Source organism: Tachyglossus aculeatus (genome assembly GCF_015852505.1).
Source record: "Tachyglossus aculeatus isolate mTacAcu1 chromosome 12 unlocalized genomic scaffold, mTacAcu1.pri SUPER_6_unloc_1, whole genome shotgun sequence".
Taxonomy (NCBI): domain Eukaryota; kingdom Metazoa; phylum Chordata; class Mammalia; order Monotremata; family Tachyglossidae; genus Tachyglossus; species Tachyglossus aculeatus.
Window position 1 is genome coordinate 10467240 of NW_024044828.1, and position 18127 is coordinate 10485366.

General features: G+C 42.6%; 1 protein-coding gene across 4 annotated transcripts in view; it reads left to right on the forward strand.

The window, feature by feature from the left end:
* Positions 1-18127, forward strand: part of FAM107B (family with sequence similarity 107 member B) — a 131122-nt gene that overhangs the window by 81739 nt on the left and 31256 nt on the right. Inside the window, exons 1-2 of one of the 4 annotated variants that reach the window (XM_038741500.1) lie at positions 3471-3512; positions 9511-9601. The exons of 2 other annotated variants lie outside the window; for them this stretch is intronic. The gene's annotated coding sequence lies outside the window, so the exon portion shown is untranslated. Of the gene's footprint in view, positions 1-3470; positions 3513-9510; positions 9602-18127 lie in introns of those variants that run through there. One more of the 4 variants, XM_038741499.1, reaches the window with a different exon arrangement.

Sequence of the window (18127 nt, forward strand, 5' to 3'; positions counted from 1 at the left end):
TCAAGTTGGATAGTGATGTTGGTATTGATCTTTTCACAGAACTTTACAGCTGTGTGTACTGTGTGTAGTATATATTGTCAAGCAAGGTGTAAGGAAGATTGAAAATTAAATGAAAAGTTTAAATAGCCTAATTTTTCCCAAGGGTGAATTTTAAACTCCAGCTTTTTGGCTTAAATTCAAATTTGGTTGTTTATTGCTTATTTTGTTTGGTCAGTCTCCAGTAATTTCCAAATTAGTTCCCATCAACTGCCATGTTTTCACTTCCCCAAGTTGAAACCTTTTGTGAAATGTTCTTGGCAACTGGTGGCTTTTTGTTTTCCATCTCCAAGGTGCTGTTCTTGGTGTGGAGGTGTGTGTGATGTGTGATGCAAGACATTTTTCTGTGTAAGTTGAAGATAATTGGAGTTCTCACAGAAGAGGGCAAACACCTAGGTTAGAAAAAATTCAAAGACAGATTAATTAAGACTTCCTGTCTTCAAGCAGGAGATAAAACCTTCAGCTTCTTTTGCATGCATTCCTCTGAATGCCATTAAACCTCTGGAGGAGAGGGTGTAGCAAAGTCACAAAGGCAGCATCTCCTTCCCACAGTTCTTCTTTTTGGAGATTCCCTTGGCCTCTCCCTTGTTCTCTTCTCACCCCTACCTCCTCCAAGCCTATCTGTTTCTCTGCTCCACTGCTTGTCTTGTCAGGAACATTTCCTTTCTGGCTTTATGGAAAAAATCCAAATAAATGTGAACATTTGGCCAATATGCCTGCTTTTAATGGAAAATTGGAAATAGGAAATCAGGAAAGAGTATATATTTTAATGGCCTGCATGGAAATCAGCCAGGGTTGGTAATATGTTTTTTAGGATACTTTAATGTTGTGGTAATGAATTATGGTATGAAGCACCTACTATGTGACAAGCACTGTGCTGAGCGCGAGGGAGGACACAGTCTATCAGTTTACGCAAAATCCCTTCCCCAGTATAAGAGGTAGGGAGAGCGGATATCTTATTTCCGATTTTCATGATGAAGAAGCTGAAGCCCAGAGAGGTTAGTTGACTTGTCCAAGGTCAAACAGCAGTTGATTACAAGAGGGGATTAGAATCCAGGCCCCTGACTCCTTGTCTTAGACTTTTTCTGCTGCCACTGAATTGAAGAGCTGCAAGCTACTTTTAGAACTCATTGGAGAAGCATTGGAGGATTGAGAAAAGGCAGTATTCTACCCATCTTTTAAAAAATGATCATTCATTCAATCGTATTTATTGAGCACTTACTGTGTGCAGAGCACTGTACTAAGCGCTTGGGAAGTACAAGTTGGCATCCCAACAGTGGGCTCACAGTCTAGAAGGGGGAGACAGAGAACAAAACAAAACCTATTAACAAAATAAAATAGAATAAATATGTTCTACCTGACTTATCCCCGTGAAAACTGTTGCATGGAAATGGAGAATGAGAAAATTTTTTAGGTTAAGATTTTTTAATATCATCCCCAAGGGACCATATCCTAAAAATCTCCACATTTAGCTTCAGTGTTTGCTGGGGAAAGCCCATAATGGAAATGCCCTTGAATGCTCCTACGAATTGGTGTTCCTTCTGAGCAACAAGAACACTCTCCGTCTTGACAGGATTGATCCTTACAGATTTATTTGCCATGTAGAATGTCCAGATCATCATTTCCCCCATTCTGCCTTTTTTTTTTTTTTTACCCTACTTAGTCTCCTTTAAAATAGTAAATCCTGTCTGCTGCGGCTGCATTCAGCAAAGTGGAATTTCTAGCTTTAAACAATTTGAATTCCTTTTGACTTAATGTGCTGAATCAGAAGTTTGCTGGTTGTAGACAGGGAATGTGAGTGTCTTGTTGTATTGTACTCTCCCAAGTGCTTAATACAGGGCTCTGCACACAGTGTTCAATAACTACAATTGAGTGAATGAATGTTTTTCATTATTCCGAGTGGCTATTAATAGCCATGTGACTTATGTGTAATTCACATGGAACAAGTGGCACTGTCTTGTTCCAGTAGAAAGAGAAGACAGGCTTGAATCTGACTTTTTGAGAGCAGAAAACAGTTTTGGTCGACTTTCCCCTTGCTGGTTTTGGAGTGTGGCTGGATGATGTATTCACTACCCTGGATAGAGAGGAAGAAGTTGGCAGTGCCGTGGAGAGCTCCTCAGATTGGCTTGGTTCCAATGAGAGCTACTGCAAACATTTGGTGTGATGGGGAGAAGGGAATTGGAGACCGTGAAGGTGAATTCGTTGGCCACATTGCCCAGATGAAAAGCAGGGCTAACTTTTGAGAATGGAGAAACAGTGTGGTCTAGTGGCTAGAGCACAGGACTGGGAGTCAGAAGGACCTGGGTTCTAATCCCAGCTCTGCCACTTGTCTGCTGTCGTGACTTTGGGAAAGTCTCTGGGTTTCAGTTCTGTCATCTCTAAAATGGGGATTTAAAACTATGAGCCTCCCGTGGGACATGGACTGTGTCCGACCTTAGTATCTTGTTGTATCTACCCAGTGCTTAATACGGTGCCTAGCCCATAGTAAGTGCTTAACAAATACCATTTAAAAAAAGAGGAGCAGGGGTCCATTTTCAAGATATTTTAGCCACCCCAGTGCTTAGTACAATGCTAGACACACAGTAAGCCCTTAACAAATACCACAGTTATTATTGAGGAAGTCCACTCTGTGGTAGGCTTTCTATCTCTTCTTGAACCATACACTTCTCAATTATTGAATAAATCCTAGGATTGTGTCTGCTTAGGGCTTGGAAGGCAGTGCTCTAGGTACGACTCGGTTCAGAATTCAGTTGAATTTTCAGACCAGCTTTCCAGGGAGATACAGGGAAGAAAGGGACCTAAGCACTTGCTTTTAGTGTATTTTCAAGAGTACTTTTAGAAAAACTTATTATAACTAAATGAATCACCTGGCCCACTACCCATTATTTACTAGAGCAGATAATACTCCAGTGATCCTTTATGTCTCTTTGTAGCAAAATATTTTGTTTAAGGTAGAGTGATCGCCATCAGTGTTCTCTTCTAAGTGCTAGGGTAGATACAAGGTAATCAGGTTGGATACAGTCCTTGTCCACATAGGGCTCACCGTCTAAGTAGGAGGGAGTAGGATTTAATCCCCATTTTACAGATGAGGAAACTGAGGCATAGAGATGTTAAGTCTCTTGCCCAAGGTCATACAGCAGACATGTGGCAGAGGCGGAATTATCATCATCATCAATCATATTTATTGAGCGCTTACTGTATGCAGAGCACTGTACTAAGTGCTTGGGAAGTACAAGTTGGCAACATATAGAGACAGTCCCTACCCAACAGTGGGCTCACAGTCTAAAAGGGGGAGACAGAGAACAAAACCAAACATACTAACAAAATAAAATAAATAGAATAGATATGTACAAGTAAAATAAATAAATAACCTAGGTCCTCTGACTCAGGCCCATGCTCTTTCCACTAGGTCATGTTGCCATATGACTAAGTGCTCACTGTTCGCCCGACATCCAACTCTCCTCTGCTAAGCAAATGTGAGTTGACTTGATTCGGTGCCTGCTGTTCCTCAGAACACATGTCCTGAGTTAGGCTCCTCAGGGAGCTGATGTGGGCCTGCCTTCAGAAATAAAGGGGAATTCACTTGATAATCACTTTTTTCCATCTTTTTTTACTGCAGAAGGTTTGTTCCACATTAAAAGGGTTTTAGTGGTGACCCTGGTTTTGGTAACTTGGAATGTGATGTGTGTGCTTTCCACTAAAATGCATTTCAATTACTATGGTAATTGACAGCATGGATATGCTTTTATTTGATTCCTTTTCCCCAAATGACTAGGAGAACTTTAGCCCATTCTATTTAGAGAATCCCAGAGCTGGAAGAAGCCCCCAGAAATCACTGGGTCTGTGCTCTATGCTTTTCAGAGAGATTGAAGTTTTTTATTCTTTTTTCTCTCTCCGTTCAGAGATTGTCCAACATCCTTCTGTACTGTCTTCTTTCATCAACCGTATTTTACCCTTCAAATCTGTGTAGCGTGCCAGAGAGGAAAGCATAGATATGCTCTCTTCTGCAGTGTGTAACTGGATTCTTAAGCCTGTAGTTCAGAGGGACAAAAGTCACTTAATTGGAGGGGTCCACCCACTAGATTGTAAAATCATTGTCTACCAACTGTGGATCCTGTCTACCAACTCTCTTGTATTTTCCCAAGTATTTAATAGAATGTTCTGCACATAAGTGCTCAGTACATACCATTGGTTGATTAATTCCTATATTCCAAACCAGCCTGTCTTCAGTTCATTACATCAGCACTGCAAGCTCCGTGCAGGCCGGGAGCATGTCTGCCAACTCTGTATTGATCTCTTCCAAGCACTTAGCAAAGTGTTCTGCATAGAGCAAGCACTCAATAAATATTGTGGATTGATTGACTCATGCGCCAAGCCAGCCTGTCTTCAATTCACTGCATCTAAACTGTAAGCTCCTTGTAGGCAGAGAATATTTCCACCAACTCTGTTATATTGTACTCTCCCAAGCACAAGTATAGTGCTTGGCACATAGCAAGTTCTCAAAATATTCAATTGATTGCATCTGCCTGAGAAACCCGTTCGTAGCAAAGCTTCTACATTGTCTCTTCAGGAATCAAGCTATGTCGCTTCTTTTCCCTGGATCAGCATTTATGTATATATCTGCAATTTTATTTATTTGTTTTGAGGTTTGTCTCCCCCCGCTCTAGACTGAGCTCACTGTGGACAGGGAATGTCACTGTTTATTATTGTATTGTACTTTTCGAAGGGCTTAGTACAGTGTTCTGCACACAGTAAGTGCTTAATAAATATAATATAATTGAATTGATTGCTAGTCGGGTGTTGCAGGGGTAAAGAGGAAATAGGGAAAGACAGCTAACACTCTCCAATAGAAGTGCGTAGAAAGTACCAGTTTCCTGGGAGACAACTGGGAAAGTTGAGGGACTCTGCAGTGATGACTCATTTAAAAGTTATACAAAACTATAATGCAATACTTGTTTACTTTTTTAAAAAATGGTATTTGTTAAGCACTTACTATGTGCCAGGCACTGTTAAGCCCAGAGGTAAAGATAGACAAGCAAATAGGACATAGACTGTGTCCCACATAGGACTCACCATCTTAACCCCCATTTTACAGATGAGATAACCGAGGCAACAGAGAAGCTAAGTGACTTGTCCAAGTTCACACAGCAGATAGGTAGCAGATGTGGGATTAGAAACCAGTTCCTCTGAGTCCCAGGCTCCTGCTCTTTCCACTAGGCCAAGCTGCATCTTTTATGTTGCTGTCCTTTCCCCAGGGGAGATATGAAACATGAAATGAATCTTGGAGAAACATTTAGTTCCAAGCAAATGAGTATGTTTACTTACTGCAGCCAATTTGCTTAGGATGGGGTGTGCAAAAGAGGGTTGTGTTATCATCCATGCACAGTGGGTGTATGGATGGTGGGTAGTGATTTAGTGTGCTGAGCCCTCTGTATGATTTTAGGGATGCATTCTTCAGTAATATTTATCGAAGACCTATTGTGTTTGGGGCACGTCAATAAGCGCCAGTAGAGGATGGTAGAATTACAGTGAATAGCCTCTGCCCTCAAGGAGCTTGCAAATTATTAGACTTATTCCTCTCCAGCTCTCTGCGCAGTTGGTTGCTGCCTGTTTTACAGAGTATCAAGGCAGAGAAAGATATTATTTGTGCTGAGGGGGCTCATTCATGGCTTTTTGTTTGCAGGCTTCAGGCTCCAGTGGTAAATTCACAGCACGTGGTTAAACCTGATTAGTATTGAACTGTGTGGCTTTTGGGAGCCAGTCGAGGCCCTTATTAATGAACACTTTGCCTTTCAAATCCTCTTCCTCCCTCAGTGTGGCTCAGTGGAAAGAGCCCGGACTTGGGAGTCAGAGGTCGTGGGTTCTAATCCCAGCTCCGCCACTTGTCATCTGTGTGACTCTGGTCAAGTCACTTAACTTCTCTGTGCCTCAGTTAACTCATCTGTAAAATGGGGATGAAGACTGTGAGCCCCACGTGGGACAACCTGATTACCTTGTATCCCTCCAGCACTTAGACCAGTGTTTGGCACATAGTAAGCACTTAACAAACAAATGCTATTATTATTAAAGAGCCCCTTCCCTTCCCCTGCATATATCTGAGATTAAAAAACAAAACAAAATCAGAAGGGCTTAACCTAATTTAAAGAGGCCAAATTGTTTATCCCTTTTTAGTGATATTTTTGAAGGGTGAAAGTAGTTGAGGTTCTCAGTATTGTACCCACCATTCATCTAAATCAGTCAGTCAGTGGCATTTATTGAGCTTTCTTTATGCAGAGCACTGCACTAAGCGCTTGGGAGAGGATAACTTAGTAAACAAGCTCCCTGCAGTCTAGTTTAAATGATGTAAGCTGTGTCTCAACTCACTGAAAATTCCTCCTGCTTCTTTTCTTTCTTCTCAGTCTCTTTACAGTATCCAGTGAGCACTTACTGTGTGCAGAGCACTGTCCTAAATCCTTGGGATGGTACACTATAACAAATCAAAGGTTTACTTCCTGGGTGAATGCATTAAGTTGTAGATGTGACTTGTTCAGTCCCTTCAAGGTAGCTTAGATTAGTAAGAGTTTCTTGGGGTTTTTTTTTGGTTTTGTTTTGGTTTTTGGAGCTTTGTTTTTTTTGTAACTTGTACTTCATACTTAAATCAGAAAAGCAAATACAAATTTAGGCCAAACCATCTCTTAGACTCGCTTGAAAAAACTCTGCCTAACTTTGCATTCTAGTGATGGTTGAGTGAATTCTGGGCAAGGTCAGAGAGGAAGGCGAAGTCTCACAAGTGTATAAGCACAGCCCAGGTGCTCTTCAGTGAGAGTGGCTGTGTTCTTAAACACTCTTAGGTGTTCAAAGCCCTATCATTTTTGAACAGTCACACCACCAATTTGGTATGCTTCTCCAGTCCGTTATTCCATTATATGAATATCTGTCCAGTTGAATGACCAAGCTTTGCCTAGTGTGCCACTGTAAGAAAAGCTGAGTACTTTCCATCAATTTATGAGAGCCACAAAACTTGGTGTCAATATATGTTTGTTTTTTTTACATTTTAGCTTCAAAATTCAGCCAAGTATTATATTAATCCATATGTAAAATAAGATTCCCTGGAAGGTTTTTAGCAATTTTAGGGTTGCTATAAATACGTAAAGTTTACCCTCTCGGAAAAACTGAGTTGTCAAGCAAATTGAGGTTGCCTCTCTGAATTGAGATCTGTTGGTCCGGCATTGGCTGTTTGGGAAGAAAGGCACTCCTGAACCTCTGCCACTTGCCTGCGGTGTGACCTTGGGCAAGTCACTTACTTCCTTGTGACTCAGTTTGCTAATCTGTAAAATGGGGATTGAAACTGTGAACTCCATGTGGGTCAGGGACTGCATCCAACCCGACTTGCTTGTATCCATCCCAGCAATTAGTACAGTGCCTGGCACATAGTAAGTGCTTAATACTATAATATAGTAAAATAATAATTATTATTAGTGTACTCGTGGACGCAGTCGGCTCAGTGTCTAGCATGGTGCTTCTTTCAATAAGCAACAGAGAATCTTGTTTTTAAAATGCTGTAAAACCTGTCTTCCAAGCCTCTCTCTCTTCCACCTCCCTCGGATCGGAGGCATCCGACCCCTTTACTTCGGTAACCACAAGCTAGTTGTGTCAGTGTGACATGCAACCTCATTTCCTGCTTTGAGTGAGGAGTGTCCTAAAAATGGGAGGGGGGAGGGGATGAGGGCTAGGGGACCCAAGAGAGATGTCCATCAGAGAGCAGGGCAAGAGGAGAAAAGGTGATCCAAGCAGCAGCATTATTCATAAACAACTCCAAGCAAAGTTTCTGTGACACTGCATGTAGGCTTCGGCTGTTGGGAGGTTCCAGTTTTCTTTTTCCCACAGTCCCCTGAATGGAAAAAGGTCAGATAGGTCCTGTGAACACCACCACAGTGTCCCTGGGACAGCCAGTGGGCTTGGGAGAGGTAATGACTAGAGTTACTAGAGGAGCTAGGGCTCCTGCTTAAGCAAATGCACATTTTATCCCACTTGGTGACTGTATCCTCCTCTCCTCTTTCTTCTTCCCTCCTCCCCTCTGCCTCCACTTTTTTTTTAATGGCACTTACTGTGTGTCAGGCACTGTACTGGGGTAGATACAGTCTAATCAGGTTGGACACAGTACATGTTCCACATGGGACTGACAGTCTTTATCCTCATTTTACAGATAAGGTCACTGAATTTACAGAGAAGTTGGAGTGATTTGCCCAAGATCACACAGCAGACAAGTGGCAAAGCCGGGATTCATTCGTTCATTATTTCATTTTGTCAATTGTATTTATTGAGCTCGTACTGTGTGCAGAGCACACAGGGATTAGAACTGAGGTCCTTCTGACTCCTAACCTGTGTTCTATCCACTAGCCCACTTAACATGAATCCATGGCATTGAATGCTTACTGTGTAGAGAGCACTGCATTAAGCGCTTGGGAGAGTTGATAAACTCAATCAATCCATGCCTCCAAGGATCTTACCAACTAGTGGGGAGGTTACAAGTAGTAATAGTATTTATTAAGTGTCCACTGTATGCAGAGCAATGTACTAAATGCTTGGAGAGAATTCCCCCGGGGGAATATAGACTGTGAGTCCTCTAAGATACAGTAACTGTGTCTGAGACCTGTGGGGATTAGGCAATATGCAGATCCTTTCAAGTTGGTTAAGATTCAGTGGAAATTTCCTGGAGTCCTTAGGCCCTGGATCATAGAGAAGCTGTGTGACTTAGTGGAAAGAAAGTAGGGACTCAGGAGACCTGGGTTCTAATTCCCAGATTTGCCACTTTCCAGGTCTGTGACCTCAGGCCAGTCACTTGTCTTATGTGAGTCAGTTTCCTCATCTGTGAAATGGGGATTCAATACCCGCTTTCCATCCCCCTTAGGTACTGAGCTCCATGTGGGACAGTGCCTGTGTTCTAATTGTGTTGTACGTAACCCATCCCAGCACTGAGCCTGGGGTTTGGCACATAGTAAGTGCTTAACAAGTATCAGAATTATTATCCACTTCAGTTTTCACTTGTAGCTTGGGTGCAGCAGGAGTGAAGCAGCTGGTTCTGGAAGATATATCTGGAGAGCTGGGAAGGAGTTGGAAGAAAGAGTTCATGTGGGTTATGTTGTATGGAAGTATAATTAGGACCTGGTGCCATTTTAGGGCTGAGACGATCCATATGGGTGTTTGACTTGTTACGCACTGACACACCACTTAATGAGGGGGCTGATTCATAAGGTCCAAGTGTTTGCTTTTGTTAATAGATTTAAATTAACTTGCTTAGAGCATCTGCTCTCAGGCAGAGCAGCTGAGAGATTATGCAAAACTAAACTTTTACAAGAGCGCTCTGAGCATCAAGGGTTTTTTTTTTTTTCCATTGGCTCGGACAGTCGGTAACTGGTTCTCGTGTTTGTGCAGTCTGTTTTTCATTGTTTGCCTTGGTTTCTGGGCCTTATGAGGTCATTCATCCTCACACAGATCCCGGTACAGTAAACGCAGACACACGGATGTTCGTCAAAAGCTGCAGCGTCTCCCATTAGCGTGGGCTCGGTATCGGTTTCTAGAAAAGGTAAGCTTTCCCTGGGTCACTGGGTTTCAATTGTGGGTTGGTCTGGTCTGGTCTGTAAACTTCTTAGGATCTGAGGGATTTTCTTCCTCTGAATCTTTGAGTAGTACAGAGAGAAGCAGCGTGGCTCAGTGGAAGGAACACGAGCTTTGGAGTCAGAGGTCGTGGTTCAAATCCCGGCTCCGCCACTTGTCAGCTGTGTGACTTTGGGCAAGTCACTTCACTTCTCTGAGCCTCAGTTACCTCATCTGTAAAATGGGGTGAAGACTGTGAGCCCCCCGTGGGACAACCTGATCACCTTGTAACCTCCCCAGCGCTTAGAACAGTGCTTGGCACGTAGTAAGCGCTTAATCCTCGTCCCCCTCTCCATCCCCCCCATCTCACCTCCTTCCCTTCCCCACAGCACCTGTATATATGTATATGTTTGTACATATTTATTACTCTATTTATTTTACTTGTACATATCTATTCTATTTATTTTATTTTGTTAGTATGTTTGGTTTTGTTCTCTGTCTCCCCCTTTTAGACTGTGAGCCCACTGCTGGGTAGGGACTGTCTCTATATGTTACCAACTTGTACTTCCCAAGCGCTTAGTAAAGTGCTCTGCACACAGTAAGCGCTCAATAAATACGATTGATGATGATGATGATGATTAATAAATGCCATCATTATTATTATTATTACATGCAACCTGAAGAGAAGGATCTGGGAGGCTTGAATGCATCCTTTTAGGACTGGTTCCTTTATAGCTGGAACTGTGGAAATTATTCATTTCATGTATACATTTCTGCTGCTGCAAGTTTGACTTGTAAAAAGAAAATACCAATAATTGTCCCAAAGGACAGTTTGTACGTGATTCTAGCCTAGGGTAATGTCATTAGATATTAGACTCTCTTTATGTTTTCAGTGATAAACCTAATACTCTCCTAGCATAGGTATGAATTCTAAATGATTGTTTTTAAAGCTGAAGATAATACTGTGTATGGTATGGGGAATTTAATGGCATGTGTTTTGAGGTTCTTAAAGTGGTTTAAAAATAGACATTTTCTATGACTTCCTGCCGTATCCTAAAGAGTGTGTTTTGTTTTGTTTTGTTTTGGATTGCTGTATATGTTGCGTGGTCTCTAGCTCTAAATGAAGTTGTCTCTTCTGACTGTTTTTTTTTAACATGTTAAAAACCAAAAAAAACTTTGCCTAACCACTTGCTGAGGTGAACGCCTATCATGTGGATGATTAAATTGTGCTTTTTCTCCCCTTTGAAGTCCTTGCTCATATAGAACAAAGGTGAACTATCCTCATGAAGGATCCCAGACAAGTCTGTTGTTAAGGCAGCCTGTGATGGAACTCATCTTGGTGTTTTGGGCAAACAGTATAGCTTGGGTGTACCCTCTGGTAAGATTGGATTAGGTTTAGTGAAAATGCGGTTGTTATCTGGGGTACTTTTCAGTCATCCATCAATTGTATTGAGTGCCTACTGTGTGCAGAGCACTGTACTAAGTGTTTGGGAGAGAACAACAAAACAGAATTGGTAGATGCATTCCCTGCCCGCAACGAGTTTACAGTCTACAGTTTTGCCTATGGATTTACAGAGTTAATCCCTCTCGGAAGCAGCCCTGATGTCAGTACGTTATACAGTCAGTTCTTCTCCACCCTGCCCTCCTCTTATCCCCACTCTCCCCCGATCCCATGGCTTTTGGGCTCCACTTTCCCACATCCCCAAAGTCATCCTCCCCCGCCCCCCCCACCTTCCTCCACACCAATATTTTGCTTTTTTTGTTATTTTTTTTTTAAAGATGGCACTGCAAGCAGCATGACCTAGTATAAAGAGCGCACAATTGGGAATTTCAGAGACCTGAATCCTAACCCTGACAATGCACTTGTCCACTGTGTTACCTTGGAGAAGTCACTTAACTTCTCTGTGCCTTAGTTTCTTCATCTATAAAATAAGGATTCAATATCTCTTCTCCCTCCCCCTCAGACTGTAAGCTTCATATGGGACAGGAACTGTGTCAGATCTGTTTATAGTGTGTCTACCCCAGTACCATCCCTGCTCTGCTGCTTGTCAGCTGTGTGACTCTGGGCAAGTTAATAACTTCTCTGTGCCTCAGTTACCTCATCTGTAAAATGGGGATTAAGACTGTGAGCCCCTTGTGGGACAACCGGATCAACTTGTATCCTCCCCATCGCTTAGAACAGTGCTTTGCATATAGTAAGCGCTTAATAAATGCCATGATTATTGTTAGTACAGTGCCTCATGCAAAGGAAGCGCATAACAAATAGTCCAATGATTAGAACAGTGCTTTGCACATAGTAAGCCCTTAATAAATGCTATTATTATTATTATTATGCCAGCTGCTCTCATGAATATGGCAGCCTGGTGGCCACCCTTCCCTTTTCCACCCTCACTCTCCATTGCAATCAAGGTCCAGGAATGGGGACCGGGAAGGACTGGGATGGGATGTGGGTTGATTTTTCAATAGTGAGTTGGGAAACTACTGCCCTCTCAATCAATCCGTGGTATTTATTGTGTGTTTACCGTGTGCAGAGCACTGTACTGAGCACTTGGGAGAATACAGTACAACAGACTTGGTAGACACAGTCCCTGCCCACAAAGAGCTTACTTCCTGCTCCCCCAGCAGACCCGAACCAGGTCATTCTTATCCCCATCATCGTGGTTTTGGTGGGGCAGAGAGGCACGGCAGCTTTGGAAAGGGCAGCAACTGTCATTATGGTTAGTTTTCCAAGCACTCATGTAGGGGAACAGGGGACAGGAGATGCAGGAGGGGTCCAGCAAATCTGGGCTAGGAGAAGAAGGGGTGGAAAACAAGGATGGAGTGGAGAGGGATCTGGTCAACAGGGATTTCCCCGCGGCGATAGGAATTTATGTCAGGGTGGGTGGGGTGGACATATTCTGAGAAATCAGCAGAGGCTGAGGGTGCAGGATGTGTTGTGGTGATAGTAGTTGTATTACACTGTGGGGGTGGTTGTAACCCAAGCCACGCCCTCCCCTGATATTTTTGTTCAGTGGTTTTTGTTTTGTTTTTGGCTGTTTGCAGTCATTGCTTCTAGTTGTGGGTGTGTTTTTTGGGAATTTTTTGAGTGCAGTGTAATGTGTAATGACGTTCCATTTCCAAAGGCTAATATATGTTCCTCAACTAGGATGCAGGGAAGTGTTATGTCTCCTGGTGTGCATTTTGGCCATAAATGGAAGCAGGGTATTTTTCTGGTGCTATAGCAGTGCAGTCAGGAGATTTATTTATCATGAGGTAACCTCATTTTCACAGAAGATATGATCCCGACAAACAATTTAAATGTTGCCTTGATAGCTGGGTTTGTAATTTTCCTAAATGAAAAATGAGGATGACTTCTGCCAGAATAAGATGCCAGTCTCCTTTTCAATAAGCCATAGCAAATGAGTTGTTTGCCTTCATCTTTCTAAAGGTAAATTTTTCAGCAGAGGAATGAAATGATCACAGTCTCTTTTTGAAAGAGGTGCTGCCTTAACACTCATTAAAACTTGGCAGAGAAATTTCCTCCTGGATATTATTCAAATGAATGTGCAACTAAAATGGAAAAAAATCTAAGCTGATTTTTTAAAAGTCCCCTTCAAATGCTCTCGATGTTACTATCTGATTCGCAGAAAATAATAGGGTCAAATAGTATTTCAAGGAAACACTGTTTTGTTTTTTGCCTCGACAGGGGTCTTTGTGTATGAGCAATGAGAATTCATTAGTACGTATTACTTGAACCATTAATCTGAATGTTCTTTTAAAATTGCCATTTACCAATTCACTCTGGAGAAATGTTTTTCTCTGTTCTTAGTACAATTCTGAGCTGTCACTATTTTACAGATGAGTAAACTGACTTTCCATGGATTGCACAGGGAATTGGGGAGATAGCTGAACTTAAAACGGTGCACCTTGGGTATATTAAGTAATTCTGTGAGCCAGGGCAGTATTGTTCCCATTTCACAAATGAGTAAACTGACTTTCCATGGATTGCACAGGCAGAACCAAGTCTAAAACAGAGCACCTTAGGTCTAATTAGGTTTTCGTGTAGCCTAGTCAGTTGTTGGCAAGAAGACTTGGCAGGTTTTTTGTTGGCTCCCCTACTGCAGCCACAAACAAGGAGATTGTTATAGAATCCTGGCCGCTTTCCATTTCTATCAGTCAGTCAGTATTTATTGAGCACTTATTGTGTGCAGAGCACTGAACTAAGTGCTTGGGAGAGTCCAATCTAATAGACACATTCCCTGCACACAATGAGCCTACAGTCCAGAGGGACGCTCCCCAGATCTGGGGGTGTACTTAGGTGCCTTGAACAGCACCAAAGCAGGCAAGGGCATCTTGATATGGGGGTGGCAGGGGCATTGTCTGTTGCTGGTTTTAGGGGGGAGAGAGTGAAGGGTTTGGGGGGCAAAACACTGACATTCGGAGCCTTAGCAGATGCCTGGTTGACTGATGAGTGAATGCCCGACACCTCCTCAGAAACATGACACCGGGCCTCAGTCACCTTATCTGTAAAATGGGGATTAAGACCGTGAGCCCCATGTGGGACATGGTCTCTATCCACCCTGAGTAACTTGTATCAGCTCCAGCTCTTAGTACAGTGCCTGACATATAGTCAGCACTTAACAAATACCGTTTTTTAAATTTTTTTAAAGAAAGGAAGGGTTTGAGAAGAATCCATTTTCCCTGGCTGCTCTGACCATGAAGTGCTGGGCTAGTAAAGAGGGTGGTGCCATGGCTGATAAAGGGTAGGTATCTGGGTGCATGGTGGTTGGGGTGTGGTGTTTTGTAAAGTAAATAGGAAGGGTCGGGAGTCTGGGAATGAAGAAGTGCTAAAATAATCATCACAGGCAATGTTGTACCTAGGACTTCTTAAGGGTTTGTTTTTTGTTTTTTTAAACTGGCTTCACACCCAGTAGAATCAAAAATCTATAAGGCTCCCTTAGGTTTCATGGGAAAATAATTAGTGCTGTTCCGTGGCTTCTGTGAAGTGGGCCTCTCCCGTTTCAGCATGGATTTTGATATCGGTATTGTGTGTACTGGTTTTCTCCTGCTCAGAGGAGAAGCTGTCTCTGTGTATGTGTCTGTCTGTCTAGTAAAACTGTGCTGGAAGAGTATCGTTGGTCCAGGACACACTGAGTTGCTGTGTCTGTGTTGAGGAAACCGCATGGAGCTCTAACTTCAGCTATTTGGCATGTTGCAGAGAGGCCTAATGGGAAGAGAACAATTCTGGGAGGCAGAGGACCCAGGTTCTAATCCCAGCTCTGCCACTCACCTGCCGTGTGATCTTGGATGTGTCACTTTTTGTCTGATCCAGTTGTATTGTGTCTTAGCCCATTGCTCGGTACTGTCACAGAGTATATGCTTTAACTGATACCACAATTATTATTATTATCATTATGATGATGCTGTAGCAGTTTCACCCTGGCCTGTAGGTTCATCTGAGAATAAGGATTTAGGAGGTTGGTGGGTATCTGCCCAGCAGGCTGAATGTTACGATCGATCGTTCTGTTTCCCGGGTTGCCAGCGTGAGCAGGATAAAGGCAAGTGAGGGCTGACTGGACTCTTCCTGAGGGAGGTTGGGAAATCTCATTAGGTCACGGATATGGTGCAGTTAGTGAGAGGATGGAAAAGCTTCCCTCCCTGCTACCCACTGCTAATCACACTTCCCACCCTATCTCTACCTATTCTGTCTAAGACTCTCCAGAGCTTCCGCTTTCAGCTTATTGTCCTCAAATAATTGGCAAAACATTGATTCATTAGGGAAATCTTATTATACGTCCATGCATGCATCAAGAGCTAATGATTTAAAGATTATAAATAGAGGCAGAGGGTACATTATGGCTGTTCTGCTCCGTTAATAAGCAAGCCCTGAAATGTTTGACACTAATGCAGTGGCCAAATTGGGTGGGGAGGTGGTAGCTTGGTTTTTATTTAATTTTATTTTTTTTAAAGAAATCTTATTTAGAGTGATGGATCTGTAGGGCTTTTGGGGACTCATAGAGTGAAAATTAAGCTACTGTCAGTGTTTAATAAAGACATTACTATCAATCAGTCATATTTATTGAGCGCTTACTGTGTGCAGAGCACTGTACTAAGCTCTTGGGAAGTACAAGTTGGCAACATATAGAGACAGTCCCTACCCAACAGTGGGCTCACAGTCTAAAAAGGGGGAGACAGAGAACAAAACCAAAACACACGTAGTCACGGCAAATCTCTGCTGTTGGGAAAATGAGGCAGCAATACTGAGTTCCTCAGTTGTTGCGCTTTATTGCTCTTGTCAGTGTTGTGAATGGTGCGTGTTTCATTTGAAAAAACATTTTCTAGAAGCAATCGTGGAAACATATGAACGCGAATGTCACAGCTGAGGGGAGGAGTGCTTTGTGTTTCCCCATATTCACAGAAGGCCCCTGGCTCCTTAGGCCATTTGGCATTGCCAAAAGATAGGACAACTGCTCTACATGTCTACTCCAAGAAACCATCCGTAGGTTTGAGCTCAAAAGAGGGGTGCTGTGAGCCATTTTTCTTAAGTTGAATACTTCATGGTACTGTCATTTCTTGGTGTTCAGAACTTCGTACCACATTTAAACATAACTGCAAAAAAACCTAAAATGAAGGAACTGGTAAGAAGGTAACTACAAGTCAGACTGTTTCTTGTTTTGTTCTTGTCTAATCTTAATGCCTCCATTCTCCCCAAGTTCAAAGCCCTCCTAAAATCTGCCTTCCTGGTTAATTCTCAACATCCCAAGTTCTATCAACCCAATAACTGCCTCTAGCACTTATATATTTATTTTATGACATTCATTAAACACTTACTATGTGTCAAGCACTGTTTTTAAGCGCTGGGTTAGGTACAGTTTAATCAAGTTGGACACAGTCCCTCTCATATGGGGCTCACAGTCCAAATAGTAGGGAGAGCAGGTATTTCACCTTCATTTTACAGTTGAGGAAACTGAGTCACAGAGAAGTTAATTGACTTGCCCAAGGTCACACAACAGGCAGGTAATGGAACCTAGATAAGGACCTGGTCCTTTGACTCCCAAGCTCATCCTCTTTCCACTAGGCCATGATGCTTCTCATCCTTAGCACTCGGATAAATGTATGGGCAATTGTACATTCAATTATATATTTTGATCATTCTGTTTATAAATATTTTAATGTCTATTTTCTCCATTAGAGGTATGCACATTGGACAGGAAATGTGTCTCTGTTGTACAGAACACCACATCTTGTGAGTGCTTAGTAAATCCACTTCTATCTCTTAACAGTTCAAAGCCAGCAAAAAATAGAAGAGCCAAAAACCAGCTCTGTGCACTAGTAAACTTGACAGGATTGGAGTGCATAGGTGATGTGAAAGGGAGTAGGGGAAATGAAGGTTTAGTTAGGAATGGCCTCTTGGAGATGTGATTTTAATAAAGCTTTGAAGATAGGGAGAGTGGTGGTCTGTGTCATATATTAGTGGGGAAGGAGTCAGCCATGAGATAGAAGAGAGCGAGGTACAGTGAGTAGGATAGTGGAGAGCCAAGTGTGCAGGGTAGATTAATTAGCCGAGCCCACACTTGTAGTGTTGATTAGCATAGCGGTAAGCTGCTTTCAACCCATATTCTGTAATACAGGTCACTGAATGTTACTGATTTTCTGTCACTTACCTCATGTTCCTGGATTTCCTGCAGAAATGGTTCATCCTGGTCTGGTCTGTAGTTCAGTTCAGTTTTTCAGGAGGCAAGCTGGTTATTCTTTGCAGGGTGTGTGTCTGTCTGAGAGGTGGTTTCAGTAGTCATTGCCAACATTTTGAGGATACTACCTAGTGCTCTTGATTCACAGATGGTTAATACCCCCTTTTGGTTTTGTAGAGCACTTTTATTACCAAAGTGCTCTCATGTTGCTTATCTCATTTTTGCCCTCATGACAGTCCTGTGGGATTAGGTTGAAAGACAGCTCTCATGAGGGAATGGGCATGAGTCTGAGCAGGAATTTAGGATTGGAAATTGGAATACTTTCTTGTTTGTGAATATGGTTAAAAATTTGTGAGCATGCATCAAGGAGGATGTGCATTCTTCTCTCTGAAGAAGTCTTTATGGTAGATTCTCATCCCTGCCATTATCAGCAGCTAAAGCCGAACACTTACTTTGGGCACCGCGTTAGACTAGAAATTAAGGACTCAGTCTAAAGAACTCAGTAGCTGCCCTCAAGGAGGTTTACAATCTAATGGAAGGATATTACAACCTCCCTGGGATAGTTTGGGGATTCCACTCCCCCTTCCCAAAGATAGAGAGAGAGGCTAAATGGTCCTTGGAGCCATCTTTCAATCCCATGATACCCAAGGAAGGCATGAGTCTTGGTCTTTCAGAATCAAATATGGGCACACCCAATGTCAAATGAACAACAAGTGAGGAATGATAGCTCCTTTTTTAGGGTGTGCCATTCTTGGTTTCTGGTTTGCAGCATTCTGCTAGATAACAGATTAAACGACACTCCCCCCCCCCCTCCCCCCCCACTTTCTTATTTTTACTTATGATTC